Below are 26,829 nucleotides of genomic sequence, written 5' to 3' on the forward strand. Positions count from 1 at the left end.
AAGGGCCCTTGTGGGCTGGGAATAGCTCATCTGACCCTAGGGTGAGGTTGGGGGGGACTGGTCCCAAGGGCCCTTGTGGGCTGACCCTAGGGTAGGGGTATGTGGACTGGCTCCTGGGGCCCTTGTGGGTTGGGACTGGGTGGGCTGACCCTAGGGTAGGGGTATGAGGACTGGGCCCAAGAGCCCTTGTGGGCTGGGAATAGCTCATCTGACCCTAGGGTGAGGGTGGGGGGGACTGGTCCCAAGGGCCCTTGTGGGCTGACCCTAGGGTAGGGGTATGTGGACTGGCTCCTGGGGCCCTTGTGGGTTGGGACTGGGTGGGCTGACCCTAGGGTAGGGGTATGAGGACTGGGCCCAAGGGCCCTTGTGGGCTGGGAATAGCTCATCTGACCCTAGGGTGAGGTTGGGGGGGACTGGTCCCAAGGGCCCTTGTGGGCTGACCCTAGGGTAGGGGTATGTGGACTGGCTCCTGGGGCCCTTGTGGGTTGGGACTGGGTGGGCTGACCCTAGGGTAGGGGTATGAGGACTGGGCCCAAGGGCCCTTGTGGGCTGGGAATAGCTCATCTGACCCTAGGGTGAGGTTGGGGGGGACTGGTCCCAAGGGCCCTTGTGGGCTGACCCTAGGGTAGGGGTATGTGGACTGGCTCCTGGGGCCCTTGTGGGTTGGGACTGGGTGGGCTGACCCTAGGGTAGGGGTATGAGGACTGGGCCCAAGGGCCCTTGTGGGCTGGGAATAGCTCATCTGACCCTAGGGTGAGGTTGGGGGGGACTGGTCCCAAGGGCCCTTGTGGGCTGACCCTAGGGTAGGGGTATGTGGACTGGCTCCTGGGGCCCTTGTGGGTTGGGACTGGGTGGGCTGACCCTAGGGTAGGGCTATGAGGACTGGGCCCAAGGGCCCTTGTGGGCTGGGAATAGCTCATCTGACCCTAGGGTGAGGGTGGGGGGGACTGGTCCCAAGGGCCCTTGTGGGCTGACCCTAGGGTAGGGGTATGTGGACTGGCTCCTGGGGCCCTTGTGGGTTGGGACTGGGTGGGCTGACCCTAGGGTAGGGGTATGAGGACTGGGCCCAAGGGCCCTTGTGGGCTGGGAATAGCTCATCTGACCCTAGGGTGAGGTTGGGGGGGACTGGTCCCAAGGGCCCTTGTGGGCTGACCCTAGGGTAGGGGTATGTGGACTGGCTCCTGGGGCCCTTGTGGGTTGGGACTGGGTGGGCTGACCCTAGGGTAGGGGTATGAGGACTGGGCCCAAGGGCCCTTGTGGACTGGGAATAGCTCATCTGACCCTAGGGTGAGGGTGGGGGGGACTGGTCCCAAGGGCCCTTGTGGGCTGACCCTAGGGTAGGGGTATGTGGACTGGCTCCTGGGGCCCTTGTGGGTTGGGACTGGGTGGGCTGACCCTAGGGTAGGGGTATGAGGACTGGGCCCAAGGGCCCTTGTGGGCTGGGAATAGCTCATCTGACCCTAGGGTGAGGGTGGGGGGGACTGGTCCCAAGGGCCCTTGTGGGCTGACCCTAGGGTAGGGGTATGTGGACTGGCTCCTGGGGCCCTTGTGGGTTGGGACTGGGTGGGCTGACCCTAGGGTAGGGGTATGAGGACTGGGCCCAAGGGCCCTTGTGGGCTGGGAATAGCTCATCTGACCCTAGGGTGAGGGTGGGGGGGACTGGTCCCAAGGGCCCTTGTGGGCTGACCCTAGGGTAGGGGTATGTGGACTGGCTCCTGGGGCCCTTGTGGGTTGGGACTGGGTGGGCTGACCCTAGGGTAGGGGTATGAGGACTGGGCCCAAGGGCCCTTGTGGGCTGGGAATAGCTCATCTGACCCTAGGGTGAGGTTGGGGGGGACTGGTCCCAAGGGCCCTTGTGGGCTGACCCTAGGGTAGGGGTATGTGGACTGGCTCCTGGGGCCCTTGTGGGTTGGGACTGGGTGGGCTGACCCTAGGGTAGGGCTATGAGGACTGGGCCCAAGGGCCCTTGTGGGCTGGGAATAGCTCATCTGACCCTAGGGTGAGGTTGGGGGGGACTGGGCCCAAGGGCCCTTGTGGGCTGACCCTAGGGTAGGGGTATGTGGACTGGCTCCTGGGGCCCTTGTGGGTTGGGACTGGGTGGGCTGACCCTAGGGTAGGGGTATGAGGACTGGGCCCAAGGGCCCTTGTGGGCTGGGAATAGCTCATCTGACCCTAGGGTGAGGTTGGGGGGGACTGGTCCCAAGGGCCCTTGTGGGCTGACCCTAGAGTAGGGGTATGTGGACTGGCTCCTGGGGCCCTTGTGGGTTGGGACTGGGTGGGCTGACCCTAGGGTAGGGGTATGAGGACTGGGCCCAAGGGCCCTTGTGGGCTGGGAATAGCTCATCTGACCCTAGGGTGAGGTTGGGGGGGACTGGTCCCAAGGGCCCTTGTGGGCTGACCCTAGGGTAGGGGTATGTGGACTGGCTCCTGGGGCCCTTGTGGGTTGGGACTGGGTGGGCTGACCCTAGGGTAGGGGTATGAGGACTGGGCCCAAGAGCCCTTGTGGGCTGGGAATAGCTCATCTGACCCTAGGGTGAGGGTGGGGGGGACTGGTCCCAAGGGCCCTTGTGGGCTGACCCTAGGGTAGGGGTATGTGGACTGGCTCCTGGGGCCCTTGTGGGTTGGGACTGGGTGGGCTGACCCTAGGGTAGGGGTATGAGGACTGGGCCCAAGGGCCCTTGTGGGCTGGGAATAGCTCATCTGACCCTAGGGTGAGGTTGGGGGGGACTGGTCCCAAGGGCCCTTGTGGGCTGACCCTAGGGTAGGGGTATGTGGACTGGCTCCTGGGGCCCTTGTGGGTTGGGACTGGGTGGGCTGACCCTAGGGTAGGGGTATGAGGACTGGGCCCAAGGGCCCTTGTGGGCTGGGAATAGCTCATCTGACCCTAGGGTGAGGTTGGGGGGGACTGGTCCCAAGGGCCCTTGTGGGCTGACCCTAGGGTAGGGGTATGTGGACTGGCTCCTGGGGCCCTTGTGGGTTGGGACTGGGTGGGCTGACCCTAGGGTAGGGGTATGAGGACTGGGCCCAAGGGCCCTTGTGGGCTGGGAATAGCTCATCTGACCCTAGGGTGAGGTTGGGGGGGACTGGTCCCAAGGGCCCTTGTGGGCTGACCCTAGGGTAGGGGTATGTGGACTGGCTCCTGGGGCCCTTGTGGGTTGGGACTGGGTGGGCTGACCCTAGGGTAGGGGTATGAGGACTGGGCCCAAGGGCCCTTGTGGGCTGGGAATAGCTCATCTGACCCTAGGGTGAGGGTGGGGGGGACTGGTCCCAAGGGCCCTTGTGGGCTGACCCTAGGGTAGGGGTATGTGGACTGGCTCCTGGGGCCCTTGTGGGTTGGGACTGGGTGGGCTGACCCTAGGGTAGGGGTATGAGGACTGGGCCCAAGGGCCCTTGTGGGCTGGGAATAGCTCATCTGACCCTAGGGTGAGGTTGGGGGGGACTGGTCCCAAGGGCCCTTGTGGGCTGACCCTAGGGTAGGGGTATGTGGACTGGCTCCTGGGGCCCTTGTGGGTTGGGACTGGGTGGGCTGACCCTAGGGTAGGGGTATGAGGACTGGGCCCAAGGGCCCTTGTGGGCTGGGAATAGCTCATCTGACCCTAGGGTGAGGTTGGGGGGGACTGGGCCCAAGGGCCCTTGTGGGCTGACCCTAGGGTAGGGGTATGTGGACTGGCTCCTGGGGCCCTTGTGGGTTGGGACTGGGTGGGCTGACCCTAGGGTAGGGGTATGAGGACTGGGCCCAAGGGCCCTTGTGGGCTGGGAATAGCTCATCTGACCCTAGGGTGAGGTTGGGGGGGACTGGTCCCAAGGGCCCTTGTGGGCTGACCCTAGAGTAGGGGTATGTGGACTGGCTCCTGGGGCCCTTGTGGGTTGGGACTGGGTGGGCTGACCCTAGGGTAGGGGTATGAGGACTGGGCCCAAGGGCCCTTGTGGGCTGGGAATAGCTCATCTGACCCTAGGGTGAGGTTGGGGGGGACTGGTCCCAAGGGCCCTTGTGGGCTGACCCTAGGGTAGGGGTATGTGGACTGGCTCCTGGGGCCCTTGTGGGTTGGGACTGGGTGGGCTGACCCTAGGGTAGGGGTATGAGGACTGGGCCCAAGGGCCCTTGTGGGCTGGGAATAGCTCATCTGACCCTAGGGTGAGGGTGGGGGGGACTGGTCCCAAGGGCCCTTGTGGGCTGACCCTAGGGTAGGGGTATGTGGACTGGCTCCTGGGGCCCTTGTGGGTTGGGACTGGGTGGGCTGACCCTAGGGTAGGGGTATGAGGACTGGGCCCAAGGGCCCTTGTGGGCTGGGAATAGCTCATCTGACCCTAGGGTGAGGTTGGGGGGGACTGGTCCCAAGGGCCCTTGTGGGCTGACCCTAGGGTAGGGGTATGTGGACTGGCTCCTGGGGCCCTTGTGGGTTGGGACTGGGTGGGCTGACCCTAGGGTAGGGGTATGAGGACTGGGCCCAAGGGCCCTTGTGGGCTGGGAATAGCTCATCTGACCCTAGGGTGAGGTTGGGGGGGACTGGGCCCAAGGGCCCTTGTGGGCTGACCCTAGGGTAGGGGTATGTGGACTGGCTCCTGGGGCCCTTGTGGGTTGGGACTGGGTGGGCTGACCCTAGGGTAGGGGTATGAGGACTGGGCCCAAGGGCCCTTGTGGGCTGGGAATAGCTCATCTGACCCTAGGGTGAGGTTGGGGGGGACTGGTCCCAAGGGCCCTTGTGGGCTGACCCTAGAGTAGGGGTATGTGGACTGGCTCCTGGGGCCCTTGTGGGTTGGGACTGGGTGGGCTGACCCTAGGGTAGGGGTATGAGGACTGGGCCCAAGGGCCCTTGTGGGCTGGGAATAGCTCATCTGACCCTAGGGTGAGGTTGGGGGGGACTGGTCCCAAGGGCCCTTGTGGGCTGACCATAGGGTAGGGGTATGTGGACTGGCTCCTGGGGCCCTTGTGGGCTGGGACTGGGTGGGCTGACCCTAGGGTGAGGGGGTGGGGGCTGGCTTAAAGGGTTATCGTGGGCTGAATTTTTGTAGCAGTTTGGACTAGGGTTGTGGCCAAGGTGTGTGATTTGGGGGGAGCAGAGCAGCGGCAGGGGCTGTGGTCATGGGGAAACCCAATGATGTGCTTTAAAATTAACAATTTACCGTCCGTTAAAGTGAAGGTGCCAAGGCCTTTAAAATTTAGTAAATGCTGCTAGACCTGGGGTTTAGTTACTTGAGTTACGCGCTCGACAAAGGACCCATGAGCTGAACACTGTTTTATTCACATTTGCTTCTGTTTTCTAACGTCTCATGCATATCTCGGAGTAAAAGAGCAATTGTGTTCGCTTGGTTATGCTTTTCTCCTCTTTCCGGTCCTTATTTTACTGACAAACAAAGGAGCTGGCTATATCTGTTCTTTAAATAGTTTTCAAAACATACCCAGTCGCTGCCCTTGCTCACCTGATGAAGCGGATGTATCTTGGGGTCTCGGATCACAGACAGGTGCCGCAAAGCCCCCTGGATCCGTGGGTCTGTGATGGACATGGTGGATGTAAGTGAGACTGAACTCTACCCTCCCTGAGCTGTGTTGTGTGTAGACACAGCCCATGTGCTGGACCTCTAGCCCACCCTTTCTCACTTACAGCTCGAGTGAAATCCATCACTGTTAAGCAGCACCTCCAGGCCACTCCCCGTAACTGAAACCAACTCCAGTGAACATCAACAACGCCGTTGTAAACCACATTGGATTAGGGAGCCCACAGAAGGATATTGTCCTAAAAAAAACCTTAACATTGTGAACAGGTTGGGGGAATTTGCAAGTGCTTGTTCCTTTCTGGATAATACTGATGGCCCCTTCAAAGATACCCTAAAATCCTATTTAGGGGCGCTTGATCCTATTAACCCAGAGTACTGTAAAAATTACCAACTGCCTCAAGTTTTCCATGAGGAGTGCTGCCTGATTACTACCAGTAGAGTTTATTGCAAATATGCTAGACATACAGCTTTTAGGGCCGAGCCTGCGTGTGAATGCGCTAGCCCATGCGTCTCGCTTGCAAGACGCTGTTGTGTTCAGTACAGGGCCTGGAGCCCGCCTGTCGCTCACCATTTGTTGGTTTGCATGGCACTCTTCTTTACAGCCTAGTAATTCGTCAAGGCATGCCTGGCATCACTTCAGTTTTTCTGTGTGGAGCATGGATCAAGCACTGATTAATTCATTCTAATTGGTGTCCGTCCGCTGCTCCTGACGTGATCGAGGTACTATATTGTTCTAACTTCCAGTACCCGCAAACAGAAAGCTTGTGACTGGCAAAAACATGCCCAGCAAGACAAACAAAATTGCAAAGTTTTATTTTTTAAAGCTCACTTTATTTTATTTTGCCAAGTCGTCTTTTCTCAGTTTCCACTCATGTTTTCTTTTGTGTTTGCTCATGAGCGCTGTGGTCAAAATATGACAATTAACTTGTTCGAAATATGAGAGACCTATTGCATTGCAAATGCTAATTAACTATTGTTCCTTGGCCTGGTTCTTCTTCCATCCAGCCCTACCAACAAGGGACTACTGTAGGAGGCTGGACTGGCTTGTAGTGAGTACCAAGGGGTACTTGCACCTTGCACCAGGCCCAGTTATCCCTTATTAGTGTATAGGGTGTCTAGCAGCTTAGGCTGATAGATAATGGTAGCTTAGCAGAGCAGCTTAGGCTGAACTAGGAGACGTGTGAAGCTACTACAGTACCACTTAGTGTCATATGCACAATATCATAAGAAAACACAATACACAGTTATACTAAAAATAAAGGTACTTTATTTTTATGACAATATGCCAAAGTATCTTAGAGTGTACCCTCAGTGAGAGGATAGGAAATATACACAAGATATATATACACAATAGCAAAAATATGCAGTATAGTCTTAGAAAACAGTGCAAACAATGTATAGTTACAATAGGATGCAATGGGGAAACATAGGGATAGGGGCAACACAAACCATATACTCCAGAAGTGGAATGCGAACCACGAATGGACCCCAAACCTATGTGACCTTGTAGAGGGTCGCTGGGACTATTAGAAAATAGTGAGAGTTAGAAAAATAACCCTCCCCAAGACCCTGAAAAGTGAGTGCAAAGTGCACTAAAGTTCCCCTAAGGACAAAATAGTCGTGTTAGAGGAATAATGCAGGAAAGACACAAACCAGCAATGCAACAACTGTGGATTTCCAATCTAGGGTACCTGTGGAACAAGGGGACCAAGTCCAAAAGTCACAAGCAAGTCGGAGATGGGCAGATGCCCAGGAAATGCCAGCTGCGGGTGCAAAGAAGCTTCGACTGGACAGAAGAAGCTGAGGTTTCTGCAGGAACGAAAAGGGCTAGAGACTTCCCCTTTGATGGACGGATCCCTCTCGCCTTGGAGAGTCGTGCAGAAGTGTTTTCCCGCCGGAAGGACGCCAACAAGCCTTGCTACACGCAAATCGTGCGTTTGGCGTTTTTGGACGCTGCTGGGGCCCAGGAGGGACCAGGAGGTCGCAAATTGGACCTGAAGAGAGAGGGGACGTCGAGCAAGACAAAGAGCCCTCACTGAAGCAGGTAGCACCCGGAGAAGTGCCAGAAACAGGCACTACGAGGATGCGTGAAACGGTGCTCGCCGAAAATGCACAAAGGAGTCCCACGTCGCCGGAGACCAACTTAGAAAGTCGTGCAATGCAGGTTAGAGTGCCGTGGACCCAGGCTTGGCTGTGCACAAAGGATTTCCGCCGGAAGTGCACAGGGGCCGGAGTAGCTGCAAAGTCGCGGTTCCCAGCAATGCAGCCCAGCGAGGTGAGGCAAGGACTTACCTCCACCAAACTTGGGCTGAAGAGTCACTGGACTGTGGGGGTCACTTGGACAGTGTCGCTGGATTCGAGGGACCTCGCTCGTCGTGCTGAGAGGAGACCCAAGGGACCGGTAATGCAGCTTTTTGGTGCCTGCGGTTGCAGGGGGAAGATTCCGTCGACCCACGGGAGATTTCTTCGGAGCTTCTGGTGCAGAGAGGAGGCAGGCTACCCCCACAGCATGCACAAGCAGGAAAACAGTCGAGAAGGCGGCAGGATCAGCGTTACAGAGTTGCAGTAGTCGTCTTTGCTACTATGTTGCAGGTTTGCAGGCTTCCAGCGCGGTCAGCGGTCGTTTCCTTATCAGAAGGTGAAGAGGGAGATGCAGAGGAACTCGGCTGAGCTCATGCATTCGTTATCTAAAGTTTCCCCAGAGACAGAGACCCTAAATAGCCAGAAAAGAGGGTTTGGCTACCTAGGAGAGAGGAAAGGCTACTAACACCTGAAGGAGCCTATCAGCAGGAGTCTCTGACGTCACCTGGTGGCACTGGCCACTCAGAGCAGTCCAGTGTGCCAGCAGCACCTCTGTTTCCAAGATGGCAGAGGTCTGGAGCACACTGGAGGAGCTCTGGACACCTCCCAGGGGAGGTGCAGGTCAGGGGAGTGGTCACTCCCCTTTCCTTTGTCCAGTTTCGCGCCAGAGCAGGGGCTAAGGGGTCCCTGAACCGGTGTAGACTGGCTTATGCAGAATTGGGCACATCTGTGCCCAACAAAGCATTTCCAGAGGCTGGGGGAGGCTACTCCTCCCCTGCCTTCACACCATTTTCCAAAGGGAGAGGGTGTCACACCCTCTCTCAGAGGAAGTTCTTTGTTCTGCCATCCTGGGCCAGGCCTGGCTGGACCCCAGGAGGGCAGATGCCTGTCTGAGGGGTTGGCAGCAGCTGCAGTGAAACCCCAGGAAGGGCAGTTTGGCAGTACCAGGGTCTGTGCTACAGACCACTGGGATCATGGGATTGTGCCAACTATGCCAGGATGGTATAGAGGGGGCAATTCCATGATCATAGACATGTTACATGGCCATATTCGGAGTTACCATGGTGAAGCTACATATAGGTAGTGACCTATATGTAGTGCACGCGTGTAATGGTGTCCCCGCACTCACAAAGTTCAGGGAATTGGCTCTGAACAATGTGGGGGCACCTTGGCTAGTGCCAGGGTGCCCTCACACTAAGTAACTTTGCACCTAACCTTTACCAGGTAAAGGTTAGACATATAGGTGACTTATAAGTTACTTAAGTGCAGTGTAAAATGGCTGTGAAATATCGTGGACGTTATTTCACTCAGGCTGTAGTGGCAGGCCTGTGTAATAATTGTCAGAGCTCCCTATGGGTGGCAAAAGAAATGCTGCAGCCCATAGGGATCTCCTGGAACCCCAATACCCTGGGTACCTCAGTACCATATACTAGGGAATTATAAGGGTGTTCCAGTAAGCCAATGTAAATTGGTAAAATTGGTCACTAGCCTGTTAGTGACAATTTGAAAGTAATGAGAGAGCATAACCACTGAGGTTCTGGTTAGCAGAGCATCAGTGAGACAGTTAGGCACCACACAGGGAACATATACTTGCACACCTATGAGCACTGGGGCCCTGTGTGACAGGGTCCCAGTGACACATACATATAGGCCACAAACCTATGAGCACTGGGGTCCTGACCAGCAGGATCCCAGTGACACATAACAAACATACTGAAAACATAGTGTTTTCACTATGATCACTGAGGCCTGGCTATCAGGATCCCAGTGAGACAGTGAAAACAGTGACAAACACCCTGACATACACTCACAAACAGGCCAAAAGTGGGGGGTAACAAGGCTAGAAAGAGGCTACCTTCTCACAACTACTGCCAGAGACATAAGTGTGTTAACACCATTGCTACACGAGGAGGTTGGTAATGATCCCTCCAGACTTCATAATGTACTGTCTAGAAGGCTTGTTTGGATTAATAGAAAGGACATATTTAGCAGAGTGGAAAATACCATAGACAGAAGTGAAATGGAGTCAATGGCTAACTGGATGGTGGTTAAAAATAATTTCTTTCAATATATTGTTTAATATCATGTTGTGCATCAGTTGAGTATCATTGTTTATTTAATTGAATCTATTTGTGCTCAGCTTGTTAATTTGGAAAGGTTTAAGGCTAAACTGGGCCTGGAGGAATTCTAAAATTTGACCTGTAGGTGTGTCGAACATCTAATATGTTGATTTGTACAGCGCACTAATCACCTGAGAGGATATCCAGAGAAGTGAGAGCTTTGTTTGCTGCTAGGTTCGACCAGCTTGACCATCTTTTTGGGTAATGCGACCCCTGCGGCTGGAACATGTAATATCAAAATAAGCATGTTTTGTGGCCACTGTTGTTTTTGCCCCAGTCTAGCTTCACTTCCTGGTGTGGTTGAATGTTTTCTCTTACTCTTTCAGCCATTGGCCTTGAGTCCGTGATGCTTACTGTTTGAACCCATTGGGATTATCCCCAACTTCTAAGCTTCTAACTTAGATCCACAAAGCACACTGAGTGAATGGATTTTTCTCTTGTTTGTAGTCTCTGTTCCTGGAGTCATTGATCCGTCCCTTGTTGGACACAATTATTTTCTCCTCTCCACTGTTGTGTTCTGGTCCTCGAGTCGTTAATATATGAAACATATATGTGGTTGAATGTAATCCTTGCCTGGACACTTATCCTCTGTCTTGTTCTGGTCCTATAGTCTTTTATACACCAAACATAGATGTGGTTGGATCTGACCCTTGTCTGGACACTTGTCCTTTGTCTTGTTCTGGTCCTAGAGTCTTTTATACACCAAACATAGATGTGGTTGGATCCAATCCTTGTCTGGACACTTGTCCTTTGTCTTGTTCTGGTCCTAGAGTCGTTAATATACGAAACCTAGATGTGGTTGGATCTTACCTATGTCTGGATACTTGTCCTCTGACTTGTTCTGGTGCTAGAGTCGTTAATGCATGAAACCATAGATGTGGTTGGATCTTACCCTTTTCTGGACACTTGTCCTTTGCCGTGTTATGGTCCTAGAGTCGTCAATATCCAAAGCATAGATGTGGTTGGATCTTACACTTGTCCTCTGTCATGTTCTGGTCCTAGAATCGTTAATGTACGAAACGTAGATGTGGTTGGATCTAACCCTGTGCAGACACTTGAGCATGGAATCACTGATGAACACTGTGAGAGCACAGCTGGATTGCGGGCACAGTTCTGTAGAATTCAACTGGTGATGGAAAGAGATTAGCTAGTGCTGCATCTGGTATTGTTTTTCTAACACATTGTAACACTTGTTCTGGGAGGTCTGCATCAGCCTCTGATTTGTGTCAGATTCTTAGTAAGCGCCCCAGTGAGACTGCGCTTTGTATGATCTCATGTTTGTGGGGCAAGTTAACACCCCAGTCTTCCTGTCTTCTTTTCATCTGGATTACAGAAACAGCATCTTTTTAAGACCCTACAAGCAGTTTCCAAGGTTGGATGGATACCTTTTAATTGTTGTTTCAAAGATTTTGAGGGTGATTCCCTCCTGTGGACATTTATTTAACTTTGGACTGTTTTTCCAGCCTCATTTTCATTAATTCTAAACCAAGATGTCACGCACGCTTTCTAATTTTAATTTGACTTGTGCTTTGATGCATCCTTGGCTGAGGAGTGAGGATTCAACTACTTGAAATAATACCAAAAGTCCTCACGTGCAGTGCTGTTGAGTGCATGTTTGCTCCAGTCTGCAGAGCCCTGATGATGTCTTCTGCAGGTTCCTGAAGTCTCACACTTACATGGTTACATTTGTTAGCCAAGGAGGGTTATCCAATTATGCTATCCTGCTTCTCTTCTTGAATAAATGTTGTTTCGTTCTCGAAAAAACACGTCCTCGCTGCAGAGTGTGTGGTAACTGGTGTGATGTTACTGATTGCATAAACATGCTTTCCTTGTTTAGTTTTAATATGTAATGGTTCTTGCTCATGCACCATACATGGCAAACATATTGTATTCTATGCCTTCTTCAAGGACAGTGGCTTAGGATCCTTCGTCCAATGTCTTAAAACATGGTCAGTCACATCCTGAACTAACCCAAAGAGTTTTATCCTCACTTTCTTCCTATTGGCTGCGTTTGTATGTTCTTTAACCTCCACTGCAATGCACAAGAGACTATTTCATATATGAAAATTACACTGTGTCAACACATTTAATTCGTTTTTCATACATGCATTGCATGCAAAAACAACCCTTTAAAAAAAAATTTTTGCCCTGCAGGAAGGATTTTTAATTGCTTTTGTCAAAAATTGTTTCCTCCTTGGCCTGACACAGTTTTTTTTTTTTTTTTTTTTTTTTAATAGCCGGGTCACACATATCGAATAGCCCCTTTGTAAATGCCTGCCTCTAATACTTGATGCGTGTTGATATATATAGCTTACTCTTACTAGTTATTTATATAAAGCAGTCAGGGCTGAGGAAGGTGTATAGACAGCACAAAACAATTAACTGGCAATCAGGGATACATCAAGCAAAGGTTTGTGGAATAAAGAGTTCTATGCAGCCATTTCCACCCCTGAGAGGATTGTTTCCTTGCTAATGCAGATTAAAATGTTGGAACTTCCAGCAGCAACACATTTTTGTTTCTCAGGCCTCTGAATCCTTCTAAGACACAAAGTATGAAGCTTATCCTAACTTGGCCACTTTTTTACTTTGTGTATCGATGTATGTTCTTTAAACAAGCACTGTCAATGCCAATAGGTCTTGCCTATTTGCTTTCCCCATGTTGTTCACCAGCGTGGCTGCTGTTCAGCATGGCTAAAAGTTAGTGGCATAGGGAAGAATGGCGTGGAGTATTGTGGTGTGGAATGGAATGGCGAAGAGTGGAGTGGCATAGTGTGGAGTCATGTAGCATAGCAGACAGTGGAGTGGCATAGAGTAGAGTGCAGTGGCATAGAGTACAGTGATGCAAAGTAGATTGGAGTGGTGTACAGATGATTGGCGTAGAATGCAGGGGCATAGTTGAGTGTTGCAGAGTAAAGTGAATTGGTGTAGAATTGCAGAGGTGTTCAGTGGTGTGGAATGGCATAGAGTGGAGTATTCATGGCGTCGTAGCACACTGCCATTACAGACAACACATTTTCAATTGAAATGACTATTACATGCGCACAGACAGTTTTACTAGTAAAACTATATAGTGCACAGACGAAAATGTGCGGAAATTGCATGGTCTAGTTTAATCATATTGAAGTATGTTTCCATCACACTTCAGAAATAACAAATCCCAGTATCCAGAAGGATTGTCACATAAATCCTCTCACTTTGAAATCAGAGAAAGAACTGGTAAACAAGTGCCCTTGGAAGACAGCACCTGACTTTTGACCTCGGTCTTTGAATGCACAGCAAATGTGACAAGATAAGAACAAGATTTAAAGGTCTGTTAACAGAAAGGAGTTTGTGGAAGGATACGTAAAACACGGTTTAGGCAAGGGGAGGGACAAACAACCTTGAGACCCTAAAGCAAACAAAGCCAGCAAGTGGAAAGCCAGAAAGTGTGAGTTACAAACCACAAAGCTAATGGTAATCGATGAGCAGAACGCATTCCTAGATCAGTTTTCTGAAAGCACCAAGATCTCTTTAACAAACCAGACGGCTGTGGCCTAAAAATAACATTGTTTGGCTTCACCCTACATTTTAGTCACACGAGTCGTTCACCATCGTAGTTCGTTGGGAAAGGTGTGCAATATTAGCACCAGCCATCAAGTCTCTTTCCTCTGCCCTTTTGAAACAGAAAGTGAGTTGTGACGCTGCTGTGGTGTATGTTGTAGCTCTATATATTGACAAATGCAGTGTGATGAAACGGAAAGAAAATGTTAGCAGTACTAAAATGAGAAATATTTTGACGTTTTTGTTGAAGCGCGTGTAAAGTCACAGTGGTGTTTCCAGACTTGCCCACCACCTTTGTGCCCTCCCCAGTGCCAGGGAGCTTCTCCAGCTGACGTCAGACACCAGAGGAGTGGTTTCCTCCACTTCCCTGGGAGCAGGCACTTCCACTCGTGGCCGCCAGAAAGGCTGTGCTGGTTCAGGCAGGAGTACAGCAGCTGTGCTGATGGGGAAGGGAGGAGTGTGGGATGGAAAGGTTGTTTCACTTACTCCAACAAAGGAAAAAGAAAGTAGAGCCAATAGCACAAAAATACATTGATTTCAGATAACTGTCAAGAGTCGTCATGAATTAATGTAACAGTTACACATCGGTGCAGTGGATAGTAAGAGTAGCTGTGTTGTGTGGGAAGGAAGTTGTCGGACAACTGGTATATTTTGCTTTTTTGTTCAGGTGTCCTGTCGGATATCTTGGGCAATGCAGTGTTTGCCCTGAATTGGTCGGCAAATGTGACATGATGTGTAGCTTGTAATCGATGGCCAATGCCTGTTCTTTTATGTATTTACTTTGCTGGCACAATGACATTTTAACGGTTGATATGCACGTTTTTCTTTCATAAGTGCTTCCTTTTAAAGGACAGCACAGTTTTTATGACAGGCTAATCCATACAGTTACCCTGGTACGCTCATTAAAAAAAAAAATACTTTGCTGTTATGATAACATGTTGTTGGGTTTACAGCTTTGTTTTGTTCACAAGCCCTACTGTGTAACATACTAAGTACTCACTTTAAGCTCACTACTTACATTATAAAACTTAATTATCCTTATCAACACACCCTTCAGGATATCCTTCCGTTGTTGTAACTAAAGATGTTGCCTAATTTTGGATTTCTCTCTAGAACAGCGAGAGACACACACAGCCACCCAATTATTAGCAAACACTCTTCCTACCGGAAAAGAGCCATTGGCTTGTTCTTGTGATGGGAGTATAACCGCTGTGAATGGGTCGAGGAACTGATTACTGCTAGCCAAGTCTTGCCACAGGGCGCTGTTTAGTGTTACATTGAAAAGTCTGAGTTGGTCACTTTGAGCAAGTACTCCACATTTAAGCTTTGTGTGGCATTTTTATAGGTTACCTTGTCTTGATCCCCTCAACCTCTCCCTCTGCCCCATGACTTCAGTTGTCAGATGTCATTATTCCTCCTCCAGGCATCAGTTGGTTTTGCTTATGTTCCACCATCCCCCTGCCCGTTGATGTCCTGATGATCAGTCAGGGAAAGCGAACAGACTTAGCTTGTACTGGTGGCAACAAAGGATTGTTGGTTTTATTTTCTATTTTGTGAAAGCACTATTTTGTTTTCTTTGGGCTTTAGCCTGTGTTGAGGCATGATATGTTTGTTCTTTTCAGGAATGTGAAGAAGTGGTGCCTTCAGCTGCAGTGTGAGGGTGCTAAAAGGGAGGAATACGGCCAACGTCCTTGTTTTTACGTCTTGTTGGGGTTGCATTACGATGCCCCTCTTGCAGTGGTGTGTATGCAGGGTTCCTTTTAAGGCTTAATTACAAGCTGGCAAACTTGGTCTACTTTTAAGATGCTAGTCAGGTATTTGTTGCATGGGCCGTGGTCACTTTGTTTCTAATGTTGGCGAAAGAGGGAAGGAGTAGATATTGTTACACCTGCTAATTGTTGTGGCAGTGCTAATGGGTGTCTCGATGTTGGTGTGAGCATGTCTTTTTGCTGGGTGACAGTGGGTCTCGCTTGCTGTTGATACAGGCCGTTGGCTGCAGTTCTTAGATTTTTTGTGGACATTTGTTGAAGAGAGCTAGCTGAAGATAGAGGCAGGAGACAGGTTGTTGCTGTGGGTGATCATCTCAGGATAGCTGGTTGATTAATTCTCTTTGCTGGGTGACAGTGGGTCTCGCTTGCTGTTGATACAGGCCGTTGGCTGCAGTTCTTAGATTTTTTGTGGACATTTGTTGAAGAGAGCTAACTGAAGATAGAGGCAGGAGACAGGTTGTTGCTGCAGGTGATCAGCTCAGGATAGGTGGTTGATTAATTCTCTTTGTTGGGTGACCATGGGTCTCACTTGCTGTTGATACAGGCCGTTGGCTGCAGTTCTTAGATTTCTTGTGACATTTGTTGAAGAGCTAGCTGAGGGTGCAGGAACCGGGGTTGTTGCTGCGGATGATCAGCTCAGGAAAGATGGTTGATTAATTCTCTTTTGGACACGATGCTCTTTAACTAGTGGACTGATGGAGCGGTATGCAGAGCGGATGTTTATATTGGAATCAGACTCTGGCTATCTCGAGAAAGGTCCACTAGGGTAAATGGAGCCAACGATTTAACATTTTGTTGAATTCAAGGAACTCTGAATGACTAAAAATACATAGTTGAATTTTAGGACATTAAAAGGTTCTTATTTGTAACCTACATATATATTTTCCTTGCCCGATATTTTGAGCAGTTTTACAGCGTATAGTCTAAGAACACTTTAAAACCTCCATTGAAGTATATGTTCCTCTTGGTTCCGTAGCTATACCGTGTATTGATTTTCAGTCTTGGAGGAGAACTAGCAGAACTTTCTTGTTCAGTCTGAGGATTTCTCATGAATTAATTGATAGAACTATACAACACACTTGTGCGTGACCAGACCGTGGTTGTAGTATAGCAATAACTTGAGCAGTATCGTTTAACTAGTAACTTATTGGTCAATGTACAAAATAAAAGTTAATTTTTTAGGCAGATGAAAAGCCTTATTAAATGTTTTTGGTTTCATGAATTAAGTTTACCTCCAGGTTGAATCCAGCTGACTACCGTTAGACTAAAACATTGAAGATCGTAGGAGTAGCACCGGCGCTATTGTGATTTTAGTAACAGGAAAAACATTTTTTTAATATTTTCTCTTTCAGTACTTAACCTTCTGTTGGAAAGCGACCACACAGCTGAGTGTTTGCAATGACTGCCATGTGCACCATTTTTAATGTAAGACAGTCACTCCAGGAACTGAAGCGGTTGGAGGTTGGTTAGGGTCCAGTAATGATGGACCGCTTGTGATCTGCAGGGTGAATTATTTCAGTTCAGAGCATGTATGGGCTAAGATTATTATGTTCAGTATAGATCGTATTTGTGAGAAAGTAGCCTCTTTCTAGCCTTGTTACCCCCACTTTAGGCCTGTTTGTGAGTGTATGTCAGGGTGTTTTCACTGTCTCACTGGGATCCTGCCAGCCAGGGCCCAGTGCTCATAGTGAAAACCCTATGTTTTCAGTATGTTTGTTATGTGTCACTGGGACCCTGCTAGTCAGGACCCCAGTGCTCATAAGTTTGTGACCGATAGGTATGTGTTCCCTGTGTGATGCCTAACTGTCTCACTGAGGCTCTGCTAACCAGAACCTCAGTGGTTATGCTCTCTCATTTCTTTCAAATTGTCACTGACAGGCTAGTGACCAATTTTACCAATTTACATTGGCTTACTGGAACACCCTTATAATTCCCTAGTATATGGTACTGAGGTACCCAGGGTATTGGGGTTCCAGGAGATCCCTATGGGCTGCAGCAATTCTTTTGCCACCCATAGGGAGCTCTGACAAATCTTACACAGGCCTGCCACTGCAGCCTGAGTGAAATAACATCCACGTTATTTCACAGCCATTTTTCACTGCACTTAAGTAACTTATAAGTCACCTATATGTCTAACCTTTACCTAGTAAAGGTTGGGTGCTAAGTTACTTAGTGTGTGGGCACCCTGGCACTAGCCAAGGTGCCCCCCACATTGTTCAGGGCCAATTCCCCGGACTTTGTGAGTGCGGGGACACCATTACACGCGTGCACTACATATAGGTCACTACCTATATGTAGCTTCACAATGGTAACTCCGAATATGGCCATGTAATATGTCTATGATCATGGAATTGCCCCCTCTATACCATCCTGGCATAGTTGGCACAATCCCATGATCCCAGTGGTCTGTAGCACAGACCCTGGTACTGCCAAACTGCCTTTCCCGGGGTTTCACTGCAGCTGCTGCTGCTGCTGCCAACCCCTCAGACAGGCATCTGCCCTCCTGGGGTCCAGCCAGGCCTGGCCCAGGATGGCAGAACAAAGGACTTCCTCTGAGAGAGGGTGTTAAACCCTCTCCCTTTGGAAAATGGTGTGAAGGCAGGGGAGGAGTAGCCTCCCCCAGCCTCTGGCAATGCTTTCTTGGGCACAGATGTGCCCAATTCTGCATAAGCCAGTCTACACCGGTTCAGGGGACCCCTTAGCCCTGCTCTGGCGCGAAACTGGACAAAGGAAAGGGGAGTGACCACTCCCCTGACCTGTATCTCCCCTGGGAGGTGCCCAGAGCTCCTCCAGTGTGCTCCAGACCTCTGCCATCTTGGAAACAGAGGTGCTGCTGGCACACTGGGCTGCTCTGAGTGGCCAGTGCCACCAGGTGACGTCAGAGACTCCTTGTGATAGGCTCCTTCAGGTGTTGCTAGCCTATCCTCTCTCCTAGGTAGCCAAACCCTCTTTTCTGGCTATTTAGGGTCTCTGTCTCTTGGGATTCCTTAGATAACGAATGCAAGAGCTCATCCGAGTTCCTCTGCATCTCTCTCTTCACCTTCTGCCAAGGAATCGACTGCTGACCGCGCTGGAAGCCTGCAAAACTGCAACATAGTAGCAAAGACGACTACTGCAACTCTGTAACGCTGATCCTGCCGCCTTCTCGACTGTTTTCCTGGTGGTGCATGCTGTGGGGGTAGTCTGCCTCCTCTCTGCACTAGAAGCTCCGAAGAAATCTCCCGTGGGTCGACGGAATCTTCCCCCTGCAACCGCAGGCACCAAAAAGCTGCATTACCGGTCCCTTGGGTCTCCTCTCAGCACGACGAGCGAGGTCCCTCGAATCCAGCAACTCTGTCCAAGTGACTCCCACAGTCCAGTGACTCTTCAGTCCAAGTTTGGTGGAGGTAAGTCCTTGCCTCACCTCGCTAGACTGCATTGCTGGGAACCGCGACTTTTGCAGCTACTCCGGCCCCTGTGCACTTCCGGCGGAAATCCTTTGTGCACAGCCAAGCCTGGGTCCACGGCACTCTAACCTGCATTGCACGACGTGGGACTCCTTTGTGCGACTTCGGGTGAGCACTGTTTTACGCATCCTCGTAGTGCCTGTTTCTGGCACTTCTCCGGGTGCTACCTGCTGCTAAGAGGGCTCCTTGTCTTGCTCGACGTCCCCTCTACCTCCTGGTCCAATTTGCGACCTCCTGGTCCCACCTGGGCCACAGCAGCGTCCAAAAACGCTAACCGCACGATTTGCAGCTAGCAAGGCTTGTTGGCGTTCTTTCGGCGGGAAAACACTTCTGCACGACTCTACAAGGCGAGAGGGATCCGTCCTCCAAAGGGGAAGTCTCTAGCCCTTTGCGTTCCTGCAGAAACCGCAGCTTCTTCTGTCCAGTAGAAGCTTCTTTGCACCCGCAGCTGGTATTTCCTGGGCATCTGCCCATCTCTGACTTGCTTGTGACTTTTGGACTTGGTCCCCTTGTTCCACAGGTACCCCAGATTGGAAATCCAGCGTTGTTGCATTGTTGGTTTGTGTCTTTCCTGCCTTATTCCCCTATCACGACTTATTTGTCCTTTGGGGAACTTTAGTGCACTTTGCACTCACTTTTCAGGGTCTTGGGGTGGGCTATTTTTCTAACCCACACTATTTTCTAATAGTCCCAGCGACCCTCTACAAGGTCACATAGGTTTGGGGTCCATTCGTGGTTCGCATTCCACTTCTGGAGTATATGGTTTGTGTTGCCCCTATCCCTATGTGTCCCCATTGCATCCTATTGTAGCTATACATTGTTTGCACTGTTTTCTAAGACTATACTGCATATTTTTGCTATTGTGTATATATATCTTGTGTATATTTCCTATCCTCTCACTGAGGGTACACTCGTAGATACTTTGGCATATTGTCATAAAAATAAAGTACCTTTATTTTTAGTATAACTGTGTATTGTGTTTTCTTATGATATTGTGCATATGACACTAAGTGGTACTGTAGTAGCTTCACACGTCTCCTAGTTCAGCCTAAGCTGCTCTGCTAAGCTACCATTATCCATCAGCCTAAGCTGCTAGACACCCTATACACTAATAAGGGATAACTGGGCCTGGTGCAAGGTGCAAGTACCCCTTGGTACTCACTACAAGCCAGTCCAGCCTCCTACAGTATTCACGTCTGCTGATGGACTGATCTGACATTCAAAAGTATTGAGCGGAGATGAACAGCTTCTGGTGATTATGAAGCATCAGATAAAGAATAAACTCAGCTTTTGCCTGGGAAGAATGAATGAATAGTTGTCAGTCTCGAAGTGACGTCTGCAGCGACAGGGATACTTGCTGGGCGCTTCACACCAGAAATAAGCCCGCAGTATTCTTGGTTTTGGCAACAACCTCTGCATGCATTTGTCGGTGGCTGGATAGGAAGTGAGCGAGGAACTGAGCTGCCGGATGTTGTGAATTTGTGGTGAATTTACAGATTGTCTTGTGTTTATTTGCTGTGTCCGCCCTAAAAAATGATGGACATGGATTCCTGTGTAGATACATTTGTATTTATAAACATGGTATCCAGCAATAGGAACACGATTTAACACCAGGTAAAGTTTCACAGAGTCGCCTCAAGGTTTTTCTAAAAGTCTAGGTGGACTCTTCTTCAGTTTGTCTATCCTGCCTTCTGCACCCTACACCCTGATGCAAGTTATGCTGGTGGTTAATGTAACTGTAGTGTATTGTAGTCCCTTGGCAGAGGCCCCGCAGCACCTCTCTGATCGTTGAGTAATTACACCGTTTATTGTGTAAGATTTGAAGAGGCTGTTGGTAGGCGTGTAGCCTTTGAAGTTGTGAGTTTCAGTGACTTCAGAAGGCGCCGATATGTGCGCCAGACTTGATGCAGCAGAATGTAGGAGCGGCCGAGAAGGGCCCGCAAGGGATAGTTTGTGCCAACCATGTCCACACCTGACCGGACTTGTAGATTGAGAAGCAGTGGAATCATGGCATTGGGAACAACGCCGGGGCCTAGGCGCCTGACACTGATACTTATTCTCTTTGGGAACTTGTGCTAGCGCAGGTATATCCTAACTGAATGAACTATTGTAGTATGTGTACACAAAAAGGGGATTGGAGCCTGATATTTCTCATGCAACTTTCCAGTTTGAGTTTGGACTGCATGAAGGTATGTCCATCTCCACGGATCATCTCATGTGGTGCGGCGTGCATTGTATGAGGTTCTCCTGGCCACCTAGTAGCCGGTGTACATCTTTGATGGATGGGCGAATGTGGTCCTTCATACTTGAGTTTGTGACTTTTCTGGCTATCATGTTCGGAATCTCTTGTATCTTGCCTGATACATTCGCTATTATTTGTGATACTTTCTAATTTTTACACTGTGCAAATTAGATTTCACAGCAAATTGTGTACAATTGTGATATCAAATGTGTTCTGTGATATATTGGTGGAGTACAAATTGCTCTCTGTTACAGAAGGCTTATTTGAAGTTATTTTTTGGTGCTTGTGGTTTCAGTTTTTAATATTTGCGTTTCTAGTTAGTTGCGAACAGATTTTTGCTTCTGTATTTGGGTTGGGGGATGTTACTTGCTGGTGTGGGTGAATGAATGGAGACTTTGTAAAGCACACAGATACCTCAAAAGACGTACCCATCACTGTGGATAACAGATGGTTTTGCAGCTACAGGAGGAGCAGAACTTTAATTACACTGATTAAATTGTAACATCAAACATATGGGTTTTTAATAGTTTTCTGAGCTTGCCTAGATTGAATAGGGCCTGTATAGAGAGATAGGGATGGCGTTCCATGCTCTAGATGTAGTGAATGACGGGGATCGTACTCCCAACTGGGGTGTCACCAGCAGAAATTGAGAGCTAGAGCGTGAACTAGGTCCCTTGTCCTCTCAGGTAATTAGCTTGTTGGCCTAGGCATAAAGTCTTAAACTGGCTTCTTCTAGCAGTCGGTAGGCAGTGAAGATTGTAGAGATGTGATGAAATGTGCAACTTCTGTTGAGGCCTAAGGCTGTGCGTGCCGCTGCATTTTGTACGACTTGCACTCATTGTAAGCGGTATTTGGAAGACCACCTAACAAGGGATTGCAGTAATCGAGTGTTGATATTACCAGTGCTTGTATCAGGCTTTCCTAGATAAAGACGGAAGAAAGAGGAGAACCTGTCTGATAATACTGAGAAGAGGGAAACGGGCAGCAGGAATAGTCTTAGTATGTTCTTGAAAGGCAACTCTGGAATCAAAGGTATTCCCTACATTCCTGGCATCTTCAAATGGTGAGAGAAGAGTTCCCAGGCTTTCCGGCCTCCGGTTACTTTTCTATAGAACCAGGTTGCTGAAAAGTAACAGCTTTTCTTGTGTTACCGTTTAGTGTCAGTGAGTTATAGTTCATCCATACAGATGTCTCTGAGGCAGGAGGAACACTTTTGAGATGTTTCTTCAGTTTTCGTGTCTAACCTTAAAGTGAGTTGTGTTGTGAGCATGGAACTTGAAACTCTGAGTCAATAAGTTTGGCTAGTAGAACAACATATTGACAGTGTTGGAGTTCCGGTTGGTCGCTGCAGAACCTCTGAGATAATTTGCATGGCAGAAGAGCAGACAGTGTCCAGTGAGTGTGTTTGGTTGTGTTCCTGTAGACCAGAGGCAAACCAATTGTGAATAGTGCCTGAGATGCTTATATTGGCTAGCTGCTCTAGAGGGATGGAGTATGAGATGGTATCAAAAGCAGCCGAGAGATCTAACAGGTTAAGTGCTGCTATGTCTTCAAGGATGAGTCGATTATCATGGGAAGCCTTGGCCAAGACCGTATACATACTAAGGCTTTTGTAAAGCCCAGATTCAACATGGCGAAGATAGTGTGCTTCCAGGAAATCATTGTTTGTTAGTTAATTAGTACTTCCATAATCTTTGTGTATAAGTGCTGGAGGGAAGTAGAACGAAAATTGGCCAAATTATTGGGATCAAGTGCAGAGGTTTTTTATGTAGCTGGGTGACCATCACAACTTTCCAGCTAAGGGGTACTATTCCTGAGGAGAGTAGGTAAGGAAGGAGTGATGTTGGTAATGATCCTGTGTTTTATTATATTGATGTGTTTTTTTTTTTTTTAGACTGTAACTATAATTGTCCACACTTGTAAAAGGATGAGCACCTTAGAAAATGTAGAAATGATGGCTGTGAAGTAAACTCAGTGTATGTCATGCCCCTAAGATTTAACCAGAGACAGAAATCCTTTTCTGTTAGCGTAACAGGTTTGTATTACCCCTTTACTCTTTGATTCATGAACGGGTTTGCAGGTGAGCCTGTCTAGTCTAAGATGCACAGAGAAATATGAATTCAGGGTGGTGGTCGCCATCGATGAGGTTCAGAACGGAGTACTTGCCGCACCAGACGGATTTGTACAGTTAGAGAGATTTTGTTGTTAATTATTTGGACTTGCGAGGGCTCTTCATTCCTCTTAATGAAGACGGTGTAAGTGAAGTCCATGGATGTATTCGTCCTCTAAGGATATAGGATTGTAACGCCTGCAGTGTAGTCAGAAAAATGATGCCATCTTCGAAAGGAAGGATTCCTGCTCTTCCCCCTCGTGCTGAAGAGGACAAGGTCCTGGACTGGTCAGTGGTTGGTAGTGGAAGGTGATATGCTTCCTCCAGGATCCTCATGCTCAATGACATTTGGTAGGTGGTTCGGGTGTCCGGAGTTACTGATAGTTGAGAAGGTTTTCACTCCAGGTTGAGCTCAGCGATGCTGCATCTCACGCCTCACTTCTCACATTACCTGTGTTGGTTTCTCGGTTTAGAAACCTGAGTGTACATACAGTGTTTGCTGATCTTCTGTCTTGGAAGCGAATTTACTTATTTAGTTTCCAGTTCTTTAGCTTTTCAGTCAGACATCTTTGAGGTCCTGGACGGGAGGTTGCAGACTGTCAGAAGATGAACAATTTCTTGTTGTTTTTGGTCTGTTGGTTAGCTACATCTGCACCAAACATGTCCTCCTACAGCAGAATCTGCCCTGGGTACTGCCTGGGTGGCTGCTGGCGCGGGCTCCGCGGTTGTCTCAGTGGTCTGTGGGGCCAGGCTACTAAGGATGGCTAGTATTGGCTGGTCAGTATTCGCTGATTGCCAGCATCTGTGCCTGGTGTGGATAAGCACAGCGCTGGTTTGATAGATGTAGGGCACTTGCCATGTATGTATCATGCCCCTGTGGAAGGCAGGTGTTACTGGCATCTGCTGTAAAGAGCCTCTTTAGTTTTAACACCTCCATGCTTTCTAGCATGAAAACCGTTAAAAATGTAGCTGTTTTCTTAATTAGCTAAAGATTCATGTTCCTCTTTGCTTTTGAACGTTTGTACTTGAATGCATTGAAGTGTAGTTTTGTCATAGCTCTTGAGGAAGAGCAGTGATTGGTTGCAGGCCTTGTGGGTTTAGAAGATGGTGGGCGAAGGGGCTGTTGAGTGGAGAGCCCCATACATGGATTACTTCGGCAAGACCTGGCTGCCCCGAGTCCTGAACTGGCTGCCCACCTCAAACCTCAGCCTGTGAGTTTACATGTATGAGATGTGCTCATTTTGGGGTGCATTGTCCTCCTAATGGGGGTGCCCCCAGTATTCCTGGTCTGCTGGTTCGCCGTTCCAGAGATGTAGGGGATAAGGTGTGCCTGTTTCAGTAGTGTCTCAACTTTGGGGTACCAGATGGTGGCACCCTGAACACTTCCGGGGCCAGTTTGTGATCTCCACTGCTGCCATGGTGGCAGGCCCTGCCCTGGGCACCCGTGTATGAGAGAAGGCGCTACGGATAGTGCCTAGTAACCATGGCCTGCCCTGGCAAGCAGTACTTTGGAAGCTGTAGCTCACCACAGATGCCAGAAGCATTGAGTGCTCCGGGCCCAGGAGCGAGGCCTGGGTTTCCATGAGTGTTACTGCTGCTCTGCTCTTCAATCGGGGTTTGAGTGAACTGCTCATTTCTGGTCCCTTGGGGGTCCTGGTGAGAGACGTTCTTACTCCAGCTTGTACCAGAGTCACCTTGCATAGCTGTCAAGTTTCCCAGGTCCATGCGTGACCAGTCAGGCCAGTCCCATACTTTACTCCCTTACAAAACTGGGGTTTGTAGTCTTATGTAACTCAGTCCGAAACTAGGACTACAAATCCCAGAATTCTAGGAAGAAAAAAAACCTGGACTAGACTAATTATTCACGCATGGACTTGGGAAACTTGGCAGCTTGTTGCTTTATTTTTCAAGTCTTTGTATAGCGCTACCTAGACCGACCGGAGGGGCATCTGGGCGCTTTACAAAGCATCACCCAAGGAAAGTTTAAGTTGTAACACGGTCGACCTGCAAGAAGATGGTGATAAACACGTACACAGTGGGTGTGAGAAATGAAGTGGAATGCCCCATTGTTTCCCAGGTTAAAGTGTGCAGTCCGGCATCAGTATATTGTATGACTTAGTGGCCAGCCTCGAGGCGCTACAGATATACCTGCACCTCTCTTGGGAGGTGGCCTGGGCAGGCTGCGGTCAGTCCTCTCTGCCAGCAGTCTCTGTACACGTGTAATGTTTGTTGTCAGCTGAACCGCACCCTCCTGCGCCCAGGGAGGCTGCTGATTAAATGCCACTGCTCCAGGGACCTGCAGCTGTCCCTTCCCATAGCCCTGAGTTTCTTGCACTGGCCCCCCAAGTTCACGTGCCCGACCCCGTGGAACCAGCACAGCGCCTTGAATCCGACGGCCTCTCCCTCCAGGTTTGTCGTGTTTATTTCTTTGGCATCGACGCATGGCGAGGAGGACACACAACATCCGAGCTGTGTGTCTTTGTACAGATGTGACAGTCTCTGTGCTTCTGCAGCTCCCCTGTTGGAGTGCAGGGGTTTGGTTTTGCGTAGACTTGTAGGCGCTTGATGACTGTAGGCAAGAGTCAGCACTCCTGTGGAGCCTTGGTCCCCCGGCATCCCACGGTGCTGTGGACAATTCATCTGCGGGGTACGTGGAGGAACACGTGAGCAGGAATCAGCCCTCCTGCACAGCCCTGTGTCCCCCACCCCTCCGAGGCCTTGGACACTTCATCGGTAGGGTACCTGAGCAGGAGTCAGACCTCCTTCACAGCCCTGTGCCCCCCCCATCACTCCGAGGCCTCGGACACTTCATCTGTAGTGTACCTGAGCAGGAGTCAGACCTCCTGCACAGCCCTGTGCCCCCCCCCCAGCCCTCCGAGGCCTCGGACACTTCATCTGTAGTGTACCTGAGCAGGAGTCAGACCTCCTGCACAGCCCTGTGCCCCCCCCATCCCTCCGAGGCCTCCATCTGTAGGGTAACTGAGCTGGAGTCAGACCTCCTGCACAGCCCTGTGCCCCCCGCCCTCCGAGGCCTTGGACACTTCATCTGTAGGGTACCTGAGCAGGATCCAGCCTTCCTGCTGAGCCCTGTGCCCCCCCCCCCAGCCCTCCGAAGCCTTTGACACTTCATCTGAGTGGTACCTGAGCAGGAGTCAGCCTTCCTGCACAGCCCTGTGTCCTCCCCCTCCCCCCCCCCCCCCGCCCTCAGAGGCCTTGGACACTTCATCTTTAGGGTACCTGAGTAGGAGTCAGACCTCCTGCACAGCCCTGTGCCCCCCCCCCCCCCCAGCCCTCAGAGGCCTCGGACACTTCATCTTTAGGGTACCTGAGTAGGAGTCAGACCTCCTGCACAGCCCTGTGCCCCCCCCCCCCCCAGCCCTCAGAGGCCTTGGATACTTCATCTGTAGGGTACCTGAGCAGGAGTCAGCCTTCCTGCGGAGCCCTGTGCCCCCCCCCCGCCCTCAGAGGCCTTGGATACTTCATCTGTAGGGTACCTGAGCAGGAGTCAGCCTTCCTGCGGAGCCCTGTGCCCCGCCCCCGCCCTCAGAGGCCTCGGACACTTCATCTTTAGGGTACCTGAGTAGGAGTCAGACCTCCTGCACAGCCCTGTGCCCCCCCCCCCCCCCCCCCCAGCCCTCAGAGGCCTTGGATACTTCATCTGTAGGGTACCTGAGCAGGAGTCAGCCTTCCTGCGGAGCCCTGTGCCCCCCCCGCCCTCAGAGGCCTTGGATACTTCATCTGTAGGGTACCTGAGCAGGAGTCAGCCTTCCTGCGGAGCCCTGTGCCCCGCCCCCGCCCTCAGAGG

At 50.2% G+C, this 26,829-nt stretch overlaps 1 protein-coding gene across 2 annotated transcripts in view; it reads left to right on the top strand.

The window, feature by feature from the left end:
- The window catches only part of LOC138262255 (SLAIN motif-containing protein-like), a 128,402-nt gene that overhangs the window by 958 nt on the left and 100,615 nt on the right, over positions 1-26,829 (top strand). The gene's annotated exons all lie outside the window — the stretch shown is intronic.

Source organism: Pleurodeles waltl, chromosome 10, assembly GCF_031143425.1.
Source record: "Pleurodeles waltl isolate 20211129_DDA chromosome 10, aPleWal1.hap1.20221129, whole genome shotgun sequence".
In the NCBI taxonomy this organism is placed as follows: Eukaryota; Metazoa; Chordata; class Amphibia; order Caudata; family Salamandridae; genus Pleurodeles; species Pleurodeles waltl.